Source organism: Marmota flaviventris, chromosome 3 (assembly GCF_047511675.1).
Source record: "Marmota flaviventris isolate mMarFla1 chromosome 3, mMarFla1.hap1, whole genome shotgun sequence".
Classification (NCBI taxonomy): Eukaryota; Metazoa; Chordata; class Mammalia; order Rodentia; family Sciuridae; genus Marmota; species Marmota flaviventris.
In genome coordinates, this window is record NC_092500.1 from 172,471,154 (window position 1) to 172,486,252 (window position 15,099).

The window sequence follows — 15,099 nt, forward strand, 5'->3', positions numbered from 1 at the left end:
GCACCTGTTCAGATGGCCAGGAGCAGGTGTGTCCTAGGGATCCGGACAAGCTGCCAGCACCCACCTCTGGCTAGAAAGCACCCCAAAGCCTGGCCTGTGTGCTGTCTTGGTTGACAATATGCCTACCAATGAGCTCCTGAGAAGACTGAACCATGAGACCCCCGGCGTTTGCAGGCCCCACTCTATGTGGGGCCGACTTAGGAACAGGGGCTTCCAGGGGCTGGGGGGCAGAGACTCCTGTCCACTGCTTTGTCACCAAGAGAATGTCCCCGCTGCTTGCATCCATGCAGAGAACGTTCCTGGGCCTCGGGTCAGGAAGCAAGGATGGGGCAGCATGATGGACAGGAGGGGGAGGGGAAGAGAGAGCCAGGGAAAGAGAAAGGGGCTGGGGAAAGAGAGAGGCCTTGGTTTCCCATCAGAGCCACGTTGTGGCCAGTGTGCCTTCTCAGGGACTCGGGGTGGGCTTGTGCTCTGAGGAGACCCTCAGAGGTAGCCCCACCTCCAGGTCGCCTTGAAGCCGTAATGCTGCTGGGCTTCCTTCAGTGACGTTTGCCCATTCATAGTCTCTTCAGGCCATTCTGATGTCTTCTGCTAATGCCATCTGTCCTTGCTGCAAAGGCAGATGGCATCAGTAAAATGTGTGGGCAACAAGTGTCCAAGAGGAGAGGGTAAGAGTCTCCACCCAGGGCATCTCAGTGACAGTGCTCAGCACTTGGAACCGCAGGTGAGCTCATGACTTAGGTGCACAGGATCCTGTGCTTCAACAGGTCCACGTCGTGTCCAGTCACCTGCGTGCCACAGGGTAACACAGGTGGGGAGACATCTGTCTTACGCTGACTCCGGAGGCTCTACCTCACGTGGAGCCTCAAGGGCCCCCAACTCCTTAGGATGGAGGCACACATTGTGTCCTGTGGTTCCGCTGGAGGGAGAGAGTTTACATTAAAAAAGAAAAACGAGCACAGCAGGCAGGACGTGCAGGGCTGCCAGCCCCTTCTCTAGGAGGAAGCTGCTGTGTGACGGTGGGCACTTTGTTTCCAGGAAGTCCGAGGCCTGGTCCTGGCGGGGGGGCCTGCTCGCTGCTCCCTGGGAGGGAAAAGGCTGCAGCAGGGACTTGGCCTCGCTTCCCAGGGACAGGGTCAGCGGTGTCTGGAGGTCTCCTGGAGGGTGCAGAGCTGAGGAACAGGCAAGTGGCAGAAGCCCTGAGGGAGAGAGGGGATGTGCCCCCTTTCGTCCTCTTCCCCTCTGACTCTTGCAGACTGTGGAGGCTGAGCTTGTGTCTAGGATGCTGGCAGGATGGAGGCAGCACCTCCAGGTGAGGAGACCTCCTGGGAGGGCCCAGGTCAGCCCTCCAGGCTGAGGCCCATCTGGTGCTCCTGCCTTGGCTGACCCGCCTTCAAAGCAGGGCATCCACAGCAAGGTGGCACTCACGGCACTCTGTCCCCTTTCCCACGTTGCCGCTCAGAGCAAAGCGCGAGGCTCAGCAGACCCTGTTTTAGGTATCCCGGAATCACCCCGAAGCTTGCCAGAAATGCAGAGCCGGAGTGGCTGCCTGAGACTCCGCCAGCCCCCAGGCTATCCTCGGGCACCAGAAAGCCTGAAAATGCTGCTCTGTCAGCTAAGAGCCTTGGGCCTCCAAGTGGAGTTACTGCTTCAAGCCCTAGCCAGAAATAAAATAAAGCCAGAAGGCTGTGAAGGAGGAGATCTTGTGCTCCCCGGGCGCCTGATAAACATCTTGCCCAGGGGCACAGCTGCCTCCCAGGAAGGCTGACCCTGCAAGGACTCCAGTCCCCAGACTTCTGATGGGCGCCACTCTGGTCATTGGACTGATCCTGGAGCACCCTGTGATTGGCTCTGTGGCCAACAGGATTGTTCAGAACAGCTTGGCTGAGCTCCTTGCCCGCCTTTAGAGTGTCCCTTGACTCCACTGGTTGAACACACCAGGTGCTGGGCATTGTGATGCTCCCTGCTGACCCCCAGATATACACTACTGTTCTTTGGAGAGACTCTCTGTTATTGAGGTTGACAATACCCAGTTAGTGACAGGGAGGACCATCTCTTTGTGGCAAGTGTGGCTTGGGAAGTCCTCACTCCACCCCCACCCCCCCCAGGGACCCATGGCTCTGAGCCTCATTTTCCTCACCTGCAGAACGGGGACGGCCTCAGCGCCAACTTCCTAGGACTGGGGAAAGAATTAACCGGGCCAGGGTATGGGAAGTGCCTGGCCCGCGGCAGGTGCTGGTAGAAGAGAACCCTCCTTCTGGGGCTGCCTTCTGGCAGATTCTCTGGGGTGGGCTGAGGAGTGGGTATTTTTAGAAGTTTCCAGGTGGCTCTGATGCAGGGCCAGGTGACACTGCTTCTTATCATTTGTAGTACCTGACACCTGGCTTTGTACCCAGAGAAGGCCCTTGTGCGTGGGGCGAGGCACATGGAGGGAGCGGGCAGGGCTGCAGCCCTGGAAGTCGGTGGGAGGCGGACACATGGCACTTCTCAGCCAGGTGGGCCTGACGCCCTGGGCTCACAGGAGGAAGGCAGTTTCAGATGAGCCACTTTAGGAGCTGGGAAAGGAAAGGCATCTGAGGTAGCAGAGAATGACTGGCACTTAGGAAAGGAGGGACTGAGGCAGTCTTGGGGGCACCCTGACAAGCATTTTATTTAGCTCCTCACATTTTCGATAGGTTTCATTTTTAAAGTTCTTTTCTGAACCTATACAATGCATACAGCAGACACACAGAAAGTGAATAGAACTAAAACGTACCACTTAACAAATCAAAACTGTACAGCTTAGCAAGAACCACACCCCATATACATTGTTCTGCAGCTTCAGATGCAACCAATTATGGCCCAAAATGTCAGGGAAAACCCTGCGTCTGCACTGAACACTGCTTTTCCTGCTATTCCCTGACCACTGGGGCATCACAGCTATTTGCTCAGCGTCGAAGTTGCACTAGGTGTTATAAGTGATCTGGAGATGATTTAAAGTGTGCACGGGCTCTGCACAGGATGTATGCAAACACCATGCCATTTTATAGATGGTATGCGAGTGTCTGCAAACCTTGGTATCTGGGGGTGTCCTGGAGCCAATGCCCTGAGGACACTGGGGGTTGGCCAAGGCCTAACTTCTCACCAGCTCAAGGGGCTACAGCACCCAGAAGCACCCATGGAGCGCCAACGCCTTGCACATCCCACTCTTCACTTCCATCTTGGCCTCTGTCCTTCGAGGTAGTTATTCTTGGGTCTGTTTTACCTACAAGGACGTTGAGATGGAGGCAATTTCACTGGCTCCCCGGGGAGCGTAGGACTGGGGTGGGGATGGTGGATGGTGAAGGGATGGACTCAGGGCTCAGGGCTCGGGTTCACTCTCCTGAGTAGGGCAGTGGGGAGGAGAGAGACAGGGTGAAGGAGGCGTGCCCCAAGGCTCTTGTCCCACCAGAGCCCCTACATGTCCCCGACTGTGCCAGGAGTGGCCAGAGGTTCAGCCAAGGCCTGGGGGAGGTGCCTTGACTTCTTGTTAAGCAGAGGAGCCCGCAGACATGTCTGGAAACTGTCAGTGCTGATCACCCTGAGGGCATGTCCTGGAGGGGGAGGAAAGCCCAGGGAGAGGGAAGGCTCCCTGCTGAGCCAGCTCTGTGGCCCTGGCCCAACTCTCTTAAGGGAAAATGCTTTGTTGGTTTGCCTGAAGCTTATTCTGGGTTCCAAGTGAGATAAGATAGAAAACATGTCACTGGTCAGTGACTGGCCAAGGTAAACCCAGTTGGTAAAGGTGTGGGGGGGTGTCACGTGGCCATTATTGCAACCCTTGGACTGAGACTTTTCCGCTTTTCATAGCAGCTGGGAATTTCTGAGACCTGTTTATATAGAATTAGAACTTCTAATAAAGGATACCGTGACACGCCCACCCTGCCCTCCATCTGCCCAGTTCCCACACCTCCCTGGGTAAACTTTATTTTTAGTTTCTTGTGCATCTTTCAAAACTTTCAAGATGCATACCTGAGCAAATAAAATATTAGGTTGTATTTACCCTTTCCCCTTTTTTTGCACACAAGTAACATTTTAATATTCCTTTGCACTTTTACTTATCCCCGTTATTTTTTACTGTGGCAAAATAAGAGTAGCATAAAGTTGCCATCTGCACATTATTAGCACACATCCCACGGTGTTAAATAATTCACTGTGTGACAATGGCCCTGCTCACCTAAAAGGGCTCTTTTCATTTTACAAAACTGAAACTCTGTCCATTAATAATTATGTATCCCCCCTTCTCCCAGCCCCTGGCCAATACCCTGCTACTTTCTGTCTCTGTCAGGTTGACTACTCTATGTCCCTCACATAGGAGAGATCACACAGTACCTGTCTTTATATTCCACTTAGCATGATGTCCTTACATTCATCAGCAAATTGTGTCAGAATTTGCTTCATTTTAAGGTCAGATCTTATCCTCTTGCATGTAGAGACCATATTTTGCATGTCCACTCACCTGCCAGTGGACACTTGGGTCACTTGCACGTGTTAGCTGTTGAGTAGCACTGACCACAAGTGACCACAAGTCTACAAGTGTTTTCTGTTCTTGTGGGTGTTTAAGCACCCCCTTCTTCTACTTACCAGTAGTGAAGAGATCTTAGAAGACTCATTGCATACTTGAAAACTCTGAGTCCCAGAGAGGGTCAGGGCCTTCCCAAGTTCCATATTTGGGCTAGAATTGGGCTTCCACACAGGCCTCTTTCTCCCAGAGCAGTGGGGCCCCCAGAGCAGTGGGACCCCTGAGCAGGGCTACCCTGACCTGGAGCTCCATTACTTATCTTTTTTTTTTTTTTTTAAAGATGTTTAAAAAAGATGTTTTAGATGTTAATAAACGTTTATTTTATTCATTTATTTGTCTGTGATGCGGAGAACTGAACCCCGTGCCTCACGCATGCTAGGCAAGGGCTCTACCACCGAGCCCCGGCCCCAGCCCCTCCATTACTTATCACTCAGGGCCTAAAAACACCCTTCTATGAAAAGGTAAAAAAGATCAGATTTGAAATGCCCCCCACCCCCACCCTAGAACTGCACACACACACACACACACACACACACACACACACACACCCTAATATGCCAGGGGCTGGGCGAGTGCCTGGTGCTTGTGCAGTTGGTGTCGCACTGTACCATCGATGTCAAGTCTTACCCAGGAGGAAGGAAGTTTGTCCTCGTTTTCTTTGCTTCCACAGCACCTTGTCTTTGGGGACGATTGTCTCCAGTTTGGGGCAGGAATATCTTCATAGAACCTCATTCTCTGCCATAGGGACACCCTGTGCCCAATCCTACTGTCAATCCCCTGAGGGACAGAGGTGTCCGGTGCCATCTGGGGGAGACGAAGCAGGTGTGTTTGGGGTTGAATTGGGCCTGCCTTCACCTGCTGAGGTCCCCACCTGTAGCCCCTCAGGTGCGACCTTATTTGGAGATACGGTTTTCACAGAGGTTCTTGTTAAATTAAGGTCATTAGGGTGGCTCTCATATGATGAGCAGCCTTATAAGAAGGGACGTTTGGACAGACAGACACATACAGAGGGAAGGTACCATGAACACACAGGGAGAGGACAATCATTGGCAAGCCAGGGAGTGAGGGCTCAGAGGAACCCATCCTGCCCATACCTGTTCTTGGACGTCCAGCCTCCAGAACCGGGAGAAAGTGACTGCCTGTTGCTGCCCCGCGTAGCCTGTGCTTGCAAGGTGCTGCGGAGGCCTTCCTGGGAACTGGCCAGGGAATGGCGGAGGAAACCAAGTCTCTTTTTGCCAGACTTGTTAAGCTGGGAGAACAGGAACCTGGTGTCTTTCCCATCATGTGAAGAGAAGCTGCCCTCAGAACTGGACAGAGGTGGGGGTGGACCGGAGGACAAGGTCTTCCCTATGCCTAGGTCTCGTCCTGGGCCCTTCCTCAGCCCTGGGGTCTCAGGGTCTCCCAGCCCCTTTGAGCTGGTTGGGGCTGGGGACTAGGAGAAAGCCTTACCCTTTCCTCACCCACCTCGAGGTTCATGGCTGACAAAAGGAACATGTATGGGGCAGTGGAAGAAGAGCTCAGCAGAGTGATGTGCACAGCCAAGAGCCTCGAAGAGAGAAGACCTAGGGCTGGGCTGGGGCTCAGGGGCAGCGCTCGCCTGGCGTGGTGAGGCACTGGGCTCCATCCTCAGCACCACAAAAAGTAAAATAAAGACATTGTGTCCACCTGTAACTAAAAAATAAATATTAAAAAAGAGAAGACCTAGAGATCCACAGAAAACTGTCTATTTTTATGTAAATCTGCTGGAAGAGGTGATTGTGGAGAAACACAGTTGGACAAAAGGGGGCCTGGGATAAGGGTAATGAGCTGGGGGCTCTTATTAAGCTCAAGACAGCTTTTTAAAAATGTTTTCTATGATTGTATTTTAATCTACATAATAGTGGGATTCCTTGTGACATTTGTGCATGCATATGGCATAATTTGATCAATGTCATTCCCCAGTGCCTCCCTTTCCCCTTCCCTTCCCCCTGCCCTTCCTCTTCTCCACTGGTCTCCCTATTAGGGTTATTATTTTAATTAGTGCATTGTAATTATACATAGAAGTGGGATTCACTGTGATGCACAAGGACAGAGCATAACTTGGTGGATTTTGTGCCACGGGACCTCTCCTGGCCCTCCCCTCCTGTTTTTTGTTGAAGGGATACAGACTCTGAGAGTGATCTACCATGTGGACCTTGCTTGCTGGGGGGGGAGTTTTATCTGGGTGTGTTTGCAATGGGAATTGGGTGTGGAGTGCTGGCTGTTTTCTAGAAAGGAGGCTTCTGGAGACAGGGGTGCGAATCTGAAGGCCTCTGTTCCTAAAGGTGAAAAGACTAGCCCATAAAGACCAGGTGAATCGAGACATGTTGATTAGGGAAAATCTGCCACAAGAAAAATCTTAAGGAGATTTTACCTTTTGTGAACGTGACCTTTCTGTTTTGGACTCCTGGGAGGAAGGTGGAGATGGACCTGAGCCCCAGAGGACTGAGGAGGATGGGTGACAGCGTGAGAAGGCAGGACTCCAGCTTCAGGTTGGTGAAGTCAAAGCCAAGTTTTGAAACTGGTGAAGGGCGGGGGGAATATGGAGTGCCCAGGGGTTCCCATCTGTGAGACCAAATGACAGGAAGCTGCGAGGCATCTCAATTTTTATTGTAATGGAAAAAATGGCTGCATCCTTTAGGAACCATGGCTTTAAAAATTAGAAGAAAAGCACTTAATTAAGCAATAGATTAAAAAATTTACCACACCATTTTCAGGCCAAAGATGGCCATTTTTTTTTTCATTTGTTTTATTAGATCTTCGTACATGGTAGTGGGGGTTCCTTCCAACAAACGCACTGGCTATTGTTTTCTTATGGGTTTGGCCCCAGAGCAGAGAGCAAACATGAGTCGCAGCTCAGTTGGCACAGATGAAGCCAGTGTTCTACGTGTTTGGCTCCCCAGGGTTGGCACATGCGGGATATTAAAAGAGAGGTGCAGAGGTTAATTCAGTTGTGACAGCGTACTTCAACTGCAGATTTTAGGTTTTCTTTTTGTCTGTTTGTTTTTGCACTAGGGATTGAACCCAGGGGAGCTTAACCACTGAGCCACATCCCCAGCCCTTGTTTATATTTTATTTAGAGACAGGGTCTCTGAGTTGTTTAGGCCCTCACTAAATTGCTGAGGCTGACTTTGAACTTGTGATCCTCTTGCCTCAGCCTCTCGAGGTGCTGGGATTACAGATGTGCACCACCACACCCCGACAGATTTTGGGTTTCAATCAGTAGAAAACAGTGTTCAAAATTTGAATATTCCAGAGAGCATGGCAAGCAGTGACAGTTGCAAATGCCAAGAAAACAGCAATTATTGGCATTTGAGAAACCGACAAAATACATATAAATAGGGTCATTGTTCCTGCAGCAGGGGGCGCTTTAGGACTGCCTTAACTCAATGTCTGCCCGCTAACAGTCTAAGACTCCATTTGTCTGCACCAGAGGAAAGTCCCAGCCAGCTGTTTCCCAGAGCTCCTCTGCTGTGCTTCCACAAGGAGGGTGTGAGGCACAAGGTTGGCAGCAAGAGCCTGGATGAGAAGTCCAGAGACCATGGCTCCCCCTAGCTCAGCTGCCACGTTTGGTGATCCTGGTCAATGGCCTCAGTTCTCAGATCTGCTTCTTTTGTCTGGGAAAAAAAATCTGTGCCCTGGTTGCTTCAGCCCTCGGTACTGATGGCATTTATTGCTCTAATGGATATATCCTGCCTCACCAGCTTGGGGTCATGCACCTTTTGATATTCTGTGTGGTGAATTCTGAGCTCATGTCATGGCAGGCCTGTCTCCCTGGGGTGCTCACTGTGGCTGTACTTTGCCCCTTGGAGTGCAGGATGTCACCCTTTTTGGACAAGCTCCAGTATCACAGTCCCTCATTCATTTGTGTCCTGCAGATGGCCCCTTTGGGGTCCCCTGCTGCAAGAGCCAGGGGTGCTTCAACAGCCTCACATGTGCAGGGGCTCAGGGGTCTCTTCTGGAAGGCTTTTCAGCCCCCACAGGGCTCCCAGCCCTCTTAGCAAGGCGTGGGAAGGGTCTTTTCCAACAGGCCTGAAAGGCCCTCCTCTGCTCATCCTGGCCCTTCCTCCGCATCACTGGAAGGAGCGCCGGGTGGTTTTTCTCAAGGAGACTCACTGCTAGAAATGGCTGGAATTTTTAGGTAGAAACTTCTTTTGCTTAGAAGACCTCAAGTCCTGCCTTCAGCTGTGTCTTGCCTGGTGGGCAGAGCGGAGCAGGGTGGCTGGGATGGCTGGAGCAGGCTCCGGAAGCTGACGCTGCAAGTACTTTGTGTCCCACGGGAGGCTGGCCTGCTCCCTTCCCCTCTGGGCCCCCCAGGGAGCTGTGTGGGGACGGTGCAGGAATCCCAAACTGACTCCTGAGATCCAGGAGGTTTCAGGATGAGCTCTGGGAATCGCCTCCTCCAACCGACACTTCCCTGACTCACGTCCTCGCTCTTCCTGCAAATCTGGAAGCCCCCTGTTCCGTGTATCAGACCCTCTCCTTCTTGGAAGACTGAGGGGGAGCTCCCACTTTCCCCCACCAAGCGCTGACTGTTTGGGTGGGACAGGGTGGGGAAGCGCAGCCTCTCCCAGCCCTGCGCACTGTTCCCAGTGAGGCTGCAGGTGCAGGGTGGGTGGGGAGGGGCATTCCCTAAGCCCTTCAGGGCCTGGGCTAGACCCACCTGGGCAGGTGAGACTTCTGGAGGGAGACGGGGGTCCTGCTTGTCATTGGGACTCTGTACCTTCCTTGGCAAAAGCTCCTTCCTCAGTGCTCAGTAGGCCCTGCGTGGAGAAGTGGGTGAGGCCAGGAGCGATCTGGGGCCCCTGCTCAGTAAACACCCTGCTCTCCTGTGAGGCTGGCCTGAGCCTCCAAGTCTCCCCTGGTGCTGGAAGGAAACCTCATGGACGACCTGTCTCCCCGAGTGGGTGTGGACGGCCACTTCCCAGAGCCCTCGTGCTCCTCTGAGGTTTCTCTTCTGGCATCGATTTCCTCCAGAGCCCACCTAGCTGTCTCCTGTTCCCTTTGAGTCTGTGAGCAGGGTATTTAAAAATAGCCACATCTGCAGCCCTCAATCTGCTCAGCTCCCATCAGATGGGCCCGGGCTGCGCAGGCCTGTCTGCTGTCTTTGTCACCTGTCATAGGTCTCTTCTGTGGCAGCCCTGCCTCCTTCCCAAGCTGGGGGACCACAACAGATATGGGGCTCAGACATGGACAATGAGCAAAGAGCTCAGAAGCCGGCGGTGGGAATCAGCTCAACACCCTCTTTCCAAAGAGATGGTAGGAACTTGGGGGCTGTGGAAGCCATACTCTTGGCCAAGTCCCCAGAACCCCAGGTAGACTCAGCTGGCCTGGCGGCTAATGAGGCCGTAGTTGGGCCGCTGAATGCAGAGGCTGCATCACCTCCGAAATGTCTCCTCCACTCTCCCCAACTCGGTCGCCGCCTGTGATTATTACCTCTCTGTTCCTCCAGCACCTTCCCTCCAGCATCCCAAGTGGATTTGAGATGTCCAGCCCGCACCCACCTCTCCAGCATGGCCACCACCTGTCCTCTCTGCCCTGTCCCTCCCTCCTCAGCTTGGTGCCTTAGACGACACTGCGATGGCTCCTCCAAAGACACTTTCCTTTTCCTGTTCTATCCTGCGTCTTACGGCCTGACGAATCCCCTCTCCCACTGACCACCTGTCTGCTAAGGGTGGCTGGGGAAAAGTCACCCTCATGGCATGTGTGACCTCAGCCCCAGCAGACGACCTCACGGTACTTTGCTAACAAATTGACCAACTCCTTTTCAGATCATTATGTCAAAGACTCTCTCTTCAAACCTGTAACATTCCACTCCTTCCAATTCACGCTCCCATTTCATGGAGAAAGCAGGAGCCATGCCTTGGGCTCACCTTCTCTTCCTGGTGTTGACCGGCCTGCACATCTTGGGCAGCCCCAGACTTCCCTCTTGCTAGGATGGAGCTGTCCTTGCCCTCCCCGGGCCCAGCGTCCCCTGCACAGTCACCTCAGCTGCTCCACTGCCACAGCTTCTTCTTGCTCCTGCCTGTCAGTCTCCCTCCCCCCACGGGACAGTTGGTGGGTCCTCCGGGCCAACACCTTTATCTTACATCATTATAAGAAACCCACATCTGTCCCCTGGGCTTTGTGTCCTTGCTCATCTCATTCCTCAGCTCCCTGTTCAGCAAAGCGACTGGACACAGAGGCCTCGCTCTGCCACTTATTCCTGTCCTCCGGGTTCTCCCTGACCTGCGCGGCTGGACCTCTGTCCTCACCGTGGTGCTTGGTGGTCTCCATGTGCTGAAGCCAATGTCCATCTCGGTCCTCGTCTTACTCAGGGTCACTTTTGGTGTGGATGGCTCTCTCCTTCTTGCAATATTTTCTTCTGGAGGCTTCTCTGAGGCCTGTCCCCAGGGATTTTCTTCTAACTTCCTAGCTGTTTCTTCCAACCATTTCTTTTTGCCTGTCAAATCTTCACTTGATGGAGTCCTCAGACTGCATTTTCTTACTCACGTGTGGAACCTAAGAATGGTGAACTCTTGGGAGCAGAGAGCAGGGTGGTGATTTCCAGGCTCTGGGATGGATGGGGAGCAGGGAGGGACACCTTGGCTAAGGCTAAGCCCCAGCTAGGCAGGGAAATCAACAGCAAGTGTTTGAGGTGGTGGATGTGTTAGCTAGATTTGGTGACTGCACATTGTGCTCGTGTATCAGCATCACTTTGTACCCCTAAACATATGCAATTACAAATTGTCAATAGCCAATCAAAAGAAATCATGTTGGGATCCCCAGGATGCTGTGTTTAGCCTCTTCTCCTCTGTGCTTTGGCCCTCTTCCTAGGGGAGCTTGTCCAGATGGAGTGTTTTAAAGCTCTCTGATCCAGATCCAGACTCCCAAATGTGTGTCTCCAATGTCGGTCTTTACCTGACCCCAGGCCCTGTGTCCACCTCAACCCCGACTTGGCTGTCTAACTGACATCTGTTATAGTTGGCTTCCCAGAGGTCTTCTGTGAATACAGGAGTCTTCAGAGGTGAAGTGACAGGATTGCAAGAGCCGTCGCCTCTGCACTGAGTCCACCCTATTTTGAATGGGCTGACTGGGTGGTGACTTTAGATAGGTGGGGAGTGGCAGAGGGGGTGGGTCCCTGGGTGCGTGCCCTGGAAGAGTTCATCTTCCCTGTGGCCCCTTCTCCCCTCCTTTCTGTTTCTCTGCTGCCATGAGTGGACTAGCTGTCTTCTACCACTGTCCTTCTGCCATGAGGTTCTGCCTCACCTAGGGCCCAAGCAATATAGTTGACCTCCTGTGGACTGAAACCTCTGACACCATGAGCCAAAATGAGCTTTTCCTCCTGTAGGTTGTTCTTGTCAGGTATTTTGGTCACATTGACACAAATCCTCACACTACATTTAAACACAACTCGAAGCAGAGCTGTTGGTGCCCACTGGTTCTCAGTAACTCCCCACCTCCTCACAGCTGCTGGCCAGAGTCCAACCTTCATTCCTCCATTTCCTTATTGCCATGTCCAAGTGGTCAGTGTATCCATTGGCTTTACCGTCAAACTATCACCCAGAGCATGTCCCCAAATAAGCCCCCAGCCAGACCCTTGTCACTCCTCTGTGGCTGCCCTGTATTCTTCCGGGCTCCAGTTTTGCCCTGCCCCCCCACTTTCTATAGGGCAGTAAGTGCTTCCTACATAGATCTTGCTGCACAACCCAATAACACCCCACTCCCTGTGCTGGTCACGGCCGAGAGCCTGCCTTGGGCACCGACTCCCCTGGACCATCTGTTTCGTTTGGTCTGCCCCTGTCTCTGGACTCTTCCCCTGTCTCTGGACTCTTCCCCATGATCCTCGGTGGCTGGCTGTGTAGCACCTGTCTGCTGGGTGAGCACCTCCACCACTCCACATGCTGTGTTCCCTTTTCTCCTCTGTGGCACCAGTTATTGGTCCTGTTTGTAGGCCATGTTAGTTTTCCTTTGGGTTGGAAAAGTGGACTTGTGGCCCTGGCTGCAGCGATGGAAAGGCCAGTAACTTGTGAGATTCTTCTGAATCCCCTGCCAATGCCGTGGTGGATTTCCAAGAGCTACGCTACACCTCCTGACACCCTCTCACACCCCGAAGCCACATGCCATTTGTACCTGCATGCTCTTGGAGGAGAGAGACCATGCCGGCTGTTCCTGGAGGGGCAGGTGGTGCAATCACAGTGGCTGCTACACAGTTGCAATTGCTCTCAGGTGTTTCTCCCTGCAGTGTGGTTACTGACCTGCTTTGATCTCTGACTTTGCCTCTTCTGAGACCACAGCAGGACCAGTTCTAAAACGTGCCTTCCCTTGAGCTGCTTTGTCCTCTGAAGCTTTCCCAAAGTGTCTCTGGACCCACCTGCATTACCACCTGGAGTGTTTGCCAAGAACAGATTCCCAGGCCCCACTCCAGAGTTGCGCAACGGGGATTGTGTTCCCAGGAACATTCCCAGAAATATTTGTTTGCAGCAAGCACCTCAGGCAATTCTCAAGCACACTGATTTTCAGGTTTAAAAGTTGCTGTCAGTGGCTGAAAAAATTGAAGGCACAGGTCTTCATCAGAGCTTGACAGTGTTCTCCTGTGGAAAACGGGGAGATAATGGGTTTTCTTTGCTTTGGCTTTGGCCAAATGCAGGAAGAATGACTGCATTTCTTAAGTCCACATCTTGAACTCATACCACGTACCCTGCAGAATTTGATGGTAACTGCCATCAATCCACCTAACTTGGGGGAAGGCACAGTGGAGGAAGAGAATGACTGGTGAGTTTTTCCTCCCTCCTACACCTTCATCTGATGACCCAAATCATCTGTCCATCCACCCGTCCATCATCCATCCATCCATTATCCATCCATCATCATCCATCCATCATCCATCATCCATCCATCCATTATCCATCCATCATCCATCATCCATCCATCTGTCATCCATCCATCATCCATCATCCATCTATCATCATCCATCCATCCATCCATTATCCATCCATCATCTATCATCCATCCATCCGTCATCCATCCATCATCCATTCATCCATCTAACCATAATCCATCCATCCACCCATTATCCATTCAATCCATTCATCTACCCTTCTATCATCCATCCATCATCCATTTATTCAATCCATTCATCCACGTATCCATCATCCATCCACCCATCCATCATCCATCCATCATCCATCATCATCCATCATCTATCATCCATCCATCAATCATCCATCCATCATCCATCATCCATCATCCATCCATCATCCATCATCCATCCATCAATCATCCATCCATCATCTATCATCCATCATCCATCATCCATCCATCAATCATCCATCCATCATGCATCCATCCATCATCCATTCATCCATCTCCCCATTCATCTATCCATCCATCCATCTCCCCATTCATCTATCCATCCATTCATCATCCATCTTCCATCCATCATCCATCCATCATTCATCCATCCATCCATCATCCATCCACCCACCCATCCATCATCCATCATCCGTCATCCATCCATCATCCATCCATCCATCCATCCTTCCATCCACCTCTTTCAACTAGGAAGAGGACCCTGCATGTGCTATAACAAGAACAAGCTAAAAGGAAGCAAATGTCTCTTCTTTACATGGATATCTTCTTTTGAAATTTTTTATTTCACTTTTTCTAACAGCAATATAGAAACAATCATAAAAATAAAATTGTCCATCGATTATGTAATAGCACTTGGTATTGCTACAGGGGTAGGTCAAGCCTGCCCAGGCCCTTTAGGCCTCTGTGATGGCTACTGAGCCTACGAAGGCATCGGACATGACCACATGTGACAGCACAGTGGAGACTTGGTGGGTGTTTTACATCCTGGGGGGGGGGGGGGCGCACAGAGATGGCTCATGGATGAATCTGCAAACAGCACTGTATACGCATGGTAAACCGGAAAGTCAGTGATGGAGGCTGGAACCGCCTGGCTGCCACACAGCAGGGACTTCACAAAGCTGAAGGAATCAGTTAGTCGTGGGCTCACGGTGGAAGGCAGGTGCTAACCGGTGTGGGACACCACACGGGGAAGCACAGCTGTCTTTCCCTGCACTTCGCAGACCTCCACCTCCCCTCCTATCCCAAAATAAAATTCTCTTGGGATGAACTAAACAAAGTAGCTGAAACATCTAAACTATCCCCAAACATCTGTCTGGGTCTTAACTTCCTTCCAGAGAACAAAGGTAGGGGCCCCGCTGGGCCACAGAGCTGAGGGCTGCTCAGCCGCAAGCCACTCCACGGGGCTGACCACTTCATCTCTGTTACTCCACTTTCCTTCACTCCAATTTTTTCAATTACTCTAATGACTGATTTCTAAAAAGAAAACCATTTATATATATATATATTTTTTTTTTTCCTGAATATGGGATGGGTTTTCCTGTGTGTTCTCTGCAGGGTGGGTGGGTGGGTGGGTAATGGCCAGCAGATGGCCTGTGGCCTGCAGGACCGGTGTGGAAGGAGGTGGCAGGAGGGAAGTCCTCTCAGGACCTGGCCGTGCTATTTGGCTTCCAGGAAAGCCTGCCAGACAAATC